Raw genomic sequence first — 6625 nt, 5'->3', positions numbered from 1 at the left:
AACCCACTCATCCAACCTCCTATTGAGTGCGAATGTAGAACAATTTAATACGGATCAATAAACGCGAATAAGTCGATGAACTAAAACAAGCTGTACAGGCACCATTCTACAAGCCCTCCAAAGAATAGGCGACTTTAATCTCTAGAAAAATGGTTTCATGGATCTGCCTATTTTTTCGTATTTGGACGGTTTGTAAAAAGGACACATTGAAAAAAAAACTCGCATTTGTATTTCATCATTTGAAGTTTAGATTGCTTCAAAAATCATATGCAATTAGAGGACAATCACTGATATTTAGATATGTGTAACAAATTTTAAAAAAAATCATCAGCATGAAAAGAAAGACAGTGCAACTGAAAATCCCATCTACGGGTAGTGTATGCCCTACAAAATGACAAGTGCAAACATATACGGTGTAGTTGTTCCTTTAAAACACGACTATGTTGTTCTCCTGATTGCCAGCATTACATGTAAGGCTAACAAGAAAACAGTGATCATTATCTTTCTCCCATCAATACCAGGATTTCTAAAAGCCAATTCTTTATAAAGCAACAACTCCCATCTTTCTCCATCTCCTTAACATACATACACAGTACACCCATACAATGGATAAGCAAAGAAAAGGCACAAAAGAAGATTTTATTTGGCTTCCCGATTCAACCAAATATAAAAATGACCCGTTACAAAATGCATTCATGCACGCTATTCGAAACTCAGGAATTATCTCATTCGCGTACAAAAAATTGGCTCAATGGCCTTGGGCACACAAAGAATGAGAGGGAGCAGAGGAGGAAAATGTGGCTTACATATGCCAGACGTCGGACTGACCGCTGGATAAGGAGAGATCCCATACATTGATAAATCTAGTCGGGGTTGTAGATATGGCGGTAGAAACCATTGGAGATGGGCATCTTCACATCTGTAGGGATGCTGAAGTTGTGCTCTGCAATTAGACTAGTTGCAGTAAATAAGCAGTGGTACTAACAAGGAAAGCGATGATGAACTTGACAGCAACAACAAAAAAGTTGAACAACTCAAACAAAATTTGTCCCGATTCTACCGAAGGAGGCAAAACAAATTCAAATAAACATGGTGAGCAGCGTGAGAGAGAACATGTTGTTCAAGTTTAACCCACTCATCCAACATCCTATTGACTGCGAATTCAGGACATTTAGATATGGATCAATAAATACGAATAAGACAATGAACCACAACGCTGGATAACACTTAAGTTAGCTCACGCATGTATAGGCGCCATTCTGCAACCCCTCCAAACAATAGGTGACTTTAATCTCCAAAAAAAGTTTGATGGCTCTGCCTACTTTCTTTGTACTTGGACGATTTCTAACAAAGAAACGTTGATTATTATGTTTCCTCCATCAATACCAAGATTTCTAAAAGTCACTTTTTTTCATAAAGCTATTACTCCCATCTTTCCCCCATCTACTTTTCATATTTACACAGTACAGCCACATACAGTGCATCAGGCCAACAGAAAACACAAAAAGGTATGATTTTATTTGGTTCCCCAATACAACAAAAATAAAGACAGTTAAGGCATCATCCAGAAGCCTTGAATTGTCAACATGAAACTTAAACATGTCATCCTAGTGTCCATTAACTAATCTCTTCAAAATATGATAAAGTACATGTAGCAATAACATGGTATTGTTCAATTAACTGAGCAGACACAGTGAGAGATTATTGCATGGCTAAACAAAATAGAAAGTAGAGTTTATTAGCAACATCAACTATCACAAAGCATGTATGGCTATATGACTGCCCCACAAGATGGATATGCCTCAATCAACAAATACTGGTATTTAAATAAGTATAAACATTTTAAAAAATCATCAGCGTGAAAAGGAAGACAATGCAACTAGACATCCCATCCACAGGTAGTGTTTGCCATACAAAATGACAAGTGTAAACCTATATTGTGTAGTAGTTTATTTAAGACAAAGATTATGTTGTTTTCCTGATTTCCAGCATTACATGAAGGCTAGCATATAGATACACTGCATATCAGAAAACCTAATTCCAGAATGGTATCTAGTGTGTGAGAGCTCAATGCAAAGGGAGAAAAACACAATTTTTTTGGTTGCTGGAGACCAGAAAAACTGACCTTGCGGTTGGATGCAAGTGTCATGGGCATTGACCTAGCCCTAGGAATCAAACAATCAAGAGAAAGGCATCACACACAGCACGAGACTCATGTATATCACGATAGCCAAAAACCAGAGAACTTTGCCATGGCACGATGGCCAGCATGAGATTCACCACGGTTCAGTGGCATTGCACACAAGCACGCGCATGAGAGAGCAGAGCGGAGAGGGGCTTACCTATGCCGGAGTGGAAGAAGAAGCGCAGGGGGTTGGTGGAGGCGATGCAAAACACAACATAGGAACCCCCTCTTCCTCTCCCGGTGCTCGTTGTGCTTGTCATCCTTGTAAGCCAGCCTGTGGACGGCGTATCTCTTGTGCACCTATGTGAGGAAACAACATCAGTGAAGAAGATAAACTGGAAACAAACCAAAATGCATGTTTAACAATGCAAACAAATAGGCACACAAATAGGTATGGCTCGATGGCCGGCACACAACATGTAATTCTTCAACAAAAACACATATTTAACAGTGCAATGCAGCAAATGGTTATCTAATAGACCAACACACACATGTATAACATGAAGGTAACGCCTCAAACAGTTGTTAGCATGTATAACATGAGTTGACTTCAGCCTGAGCTTCGACGCATCAAGGCAGCCAAGCCTTGCTGCATATCAGCATGTAAACAAATAAGGAAACCTCGCACAAGCATGAACAGAGAACATTTAAAAAGCCTAACACACACACACACACACACACACACACACACACACACAAACACACACATACACACACTTAAACACTCCTAGAGTAATTATGCATGAAAAAAATCATGATGATCAACATCACAAATAGCGGCGACTCAATGGACGGCACACACATAAGTATCAAAGAAAAAACACATGATTTAATAATGCAAAGGAGCAAACATTTCTTCAGTAGACCAACACAGATAACAGTGCAACACATAAATCTTATATAACCAACACATGTTTAACACGATGGTGCATCAGCCTGAGGAGCCTCCCATTGATGCAGCCTGCACCTTCATGCTCAAATTGTTTGAACCAAGAAATGAAATGCTTTAATGATTGATGCTACATAGCACATAAATCATACATGTTTTAACACAAAGGTGTAGCAGTCTGTATGATAGCATGGTTTAAATCAAACACACGGACGGTGGTTTGGGCCGACAAAGAGGGGAAATGGTGCCCACCTGTACAGCAAGCAGAACACATGTGGAGGAAGCGTTGGAGGAGGTAGGATTGGTCTTTGGTGGCAGCGGCCACTTCGAGCATCTTCCATCACGGTGGCAGTGCTTGCTGTCCTTGTGAACCAGCCATGCACAACTATAAAAGAGAATAACAATATATTTTCTTGTTAGAGAAGAAGTGGACCACAATAGAACACTAAGTCATGATCTGTAACACAAACATACCATAGATTCAGTCTATAGGATCCAACCATTAGTTGAAACGACCATGGTGTAGTCGGCTACCAAACGGAATAGTTAATCATATGCTAGCAAGTACTCCCTCTGTCCGGAATTAATTGTGGCAGAAATGGATGTATCTAGACGTATTTTAGTTCTAGATACATCTACGTTTATCCATTTCCACGACAAGTAATTCAGGGCGGAAGGAGTATTAAATAATAATGCCCTATAACTACTGCAAGTACTAAAAAAAGAGCATGCAGTACATGATACTCTAAACAGGAAACCAACAAATCAATTGGCAATCATCGTGTCCAATCAATTAAGCCTACAATTACAGTTATGAGCATGCCTGAAGCTATATAGCACATGACAGTATGTAGAACAGAAACAGTAAACCCTAGAAATTGGGGATTTTTGGAAATTAAGGTTGAACAGACAATTGGGTGCAATTGGAGCATCCAGAGAGCATATAGAATGAGCCATTTGACCCTATACAACGCCCAATTGAGCCAATCGACCGGAGAAGTTGCTAAACACTAATTGGACATGGTCATGGCAGGATATGCCTCAATCAACAAATACTGATAATTAAATAAGTATAAACAATTTAAAAAATCATCAGCAAGAAAATGCAAGTAGACATCCCATCCACGGGTAGTGTTTGCCATACAAAATAACAAGTGCAAACCTATACTGCGTAGTAGTTCATTTAAGACAAGATTATGTTGTTTTCCTGATTGCCAGTATTACATGAAGGCTAGCATATAGATACACTGCATATCAGAAACCCTAATTCCAGAATGGCATCTTGTGTGTGAGAGCTGAATGCAAAGGGGGGAAAACACAAAAAAAAATTTGTTGCTGGAGACCAGAAAAACCGACCTTGCGGTTGGATGCAAGTGTCATGGGCATTGACTTAGATCTAGGAATCAAACAATCAAGAGAAAGGAATCACACACAGGCACACAACATGAGACTCATGTATATCACGAGATCCAAAAACCAGAGGGAACATGCCATGGCATGATGGCCAGCACACAAGCACGCGCTTGAGAGAGCAGAGCGGAGAGGGGCTTACCCACGCCGGAGTGGAAGAAGAAGCGCATGGGTTGGTGGAGGCAATGCAAAACACAGCGTAGGAAGCCCCCCTCCTCCTCTCCCGGTGCGCGTTATATTTGCCACCCTTGTAAACCAGCCCATGGACGGCGAACTCTTGTGCACCCGCGTGAGGAAACAACATCAGTGAAGAAGATCAACTGGAAACAAACCAAAATGCTTGTTTAACAATGCAAACAAATAGGCACACAAATAGGTATGGTTCGATGGCCGGCAAACAAATGCAGTTCTTCAAGAAAAACACATATTTAAACTAAAACCAAGACAAGAATTGTGAAATGGAGGGAGTATTAAATAATGCCCGAGAACTACTGTGAGTACTAGAACAAGAGCATAGAATCCATGCTAAACAGAAAACCAACGAACCCTTTAGTAATCATAGTGTCCAATCAATTATGCCTACCATAGCACATGACAGAATGTAGAATAGCAATGGTAATCCCATGAAATTGGGGATTTTTAGAAGTTACAGTTGTAAACAGCACCCAAATGAACCAAATCGATCACGAAAGTTGCTAACCCTAATTAGACAAGGTCATAGCACGAAGACCACAAACTCAGAGCAATTGGAGGTCATGAATAGACCAGCCATGCTAATTGTTATACACGAAACTAATGTAAAACAAATATAACCACAACCTTGCTGCTATTTAAAGTACTACTGTGACCATTCGTCATCACCGTTAACTAAGAATTTGTGTAAGACTATCTGCACACAGAGAAGAGAGATTGGCGCAGGACGTTTCAGCTCATCATCTGCAAGCATGCTTTATCCCAATCCTGGACCAGTGAAACTGAAACACAATTGAGTTAATCTTTTATTGTACAACCTAGCAGGCTGCAAGCAGGCTCTTCATCTCTGAACAATCTTCCAGAAAGTTCATGCTCTTCATCTCTGAACGAGCATGCAGTAGAGAAAGGAGAAATTGAAATTGAACAATCTCTGGACAAACATGCAGTAGAGAAAATGAAAATGTTCAGGTTCAGTGTTAACAGATTCAGAAACATGGTTGGACTCACAAAACAGAGCAATATACACCTGAATTGTGATTGATGATCACATGAGCAAAAACTAACGAAGCTCGGAGCACTGCTGATATAGGAACAGGCAAGCACTAAAGGTGTCCCTGCCTTAAGCGAACGTCGCTGACCAGATCTGGGCGTTGTTGGGCTTGGAGACCCTGGCAAGCACGCAGAGCGGAGACCATCACATTCTTGGGCGCAAAGGTCGATGGTGAACGTCCTCACAACTGTTATTATGTGCACCATCAGCTTGGTTACTCCACTCTGAAGAAAAAAGTTTGAGAGATGTTGGTGCTCACAAACAGTAATCCCTAGAAATTGGGGATTCATGGAAATAGCAGTTGTAACAGCGCCCAAATGAGGCAATTGACCTCGAAATTAAGTTGCTAACCCTAATTAGAGATGGTCATGGCACGAAGAGACTGACAAACTGAGAGCAATTGGAGGTCAGAAGACTCAGAACAGAGAAGGAGAGGGAGAGGGGACCTTGAAGAAGCTCCATCTCCATGGTCTCGTCAAGATGGGAGTTGCCCCAACCGAGGCGCACCCAGCCCTGTCCTGTCCTCGCGCGGAGGAGCGGCGTCGTTGGCCGTGAAGAAGCACACTTGGCTTCCTCCTCCCCGGGTGGAAGACGGCGGAGGAAGAAGTGCCGCTCCCGGCGCGCGAAGTGTGAAGAAGGCGGGGTCTTCGGCGGCGGAGGCGTTCACCTGGCCCTGGAACACCTCCGACCCGGCCGCCGTCAGCCGCGCCAGCGTAGATCCGAGGGCCCTCGGACCTGGGCGTCAGCCGCGAGGACGAGCCAAGCCATCAGCCATGGGGTGGCGCGCCACTGATCTAGGAGCGGCGAGGCCTCACCTGCTCGACCCGGATGCGGGAGCGCCGAGGGAGAGAAGGTGAGGGGAAGGGGGAGAGGGTGGAGGCCGGCGGCGGCGCATCGC

At 42.6% G+C, this 6625-nt stretch overlaps 1 long non-coding RNA gene across 1 annotated transcript; it reads right to left on the bottom strand.

Moving 5' to 3' along the window:
* Positions 1-1894: 1894 nt before the first annotated feature.
* LOC123174350 (uncharacterized) lies at positions 1895-5299 on the bottom strand. The gene is made up of 3 exons (XR_006486980.1): positions 4627-5299; positions 3327-3459; positions 1895-2485 (listed from the first exon to the last, which is right to left on the bottom strand). It is a non-coding gene; the product is annotated as an uncharacterized lncRNA (long non-coding RNA).
* Between the last annotated feature and the right edge of the window lie 1326 nt (positions 5300-6625).

Source organism: Triticum aestivum, unplaced genomic scaffold (genome assembly GCF_018294505.1).
Source record: "Triticum aestivum cultivar Chinese Spring unplaced genomic scaffold, IWGSC CS RefSeq v2.1 scaffold85096, whole genome shotgun sequence".
Taxonomy (NCBI): domain Eukaryota; kingdom Viridiplantae; phylum Streptophyta; class Magnoliopsida; order Poales; family Poaceae; genus Triticum; species Triticum aestivum.
Note: the sequence above shows the minus strand (reverse complement) of the source record. Positions and strands in the feature narration are given on the sequence as shown.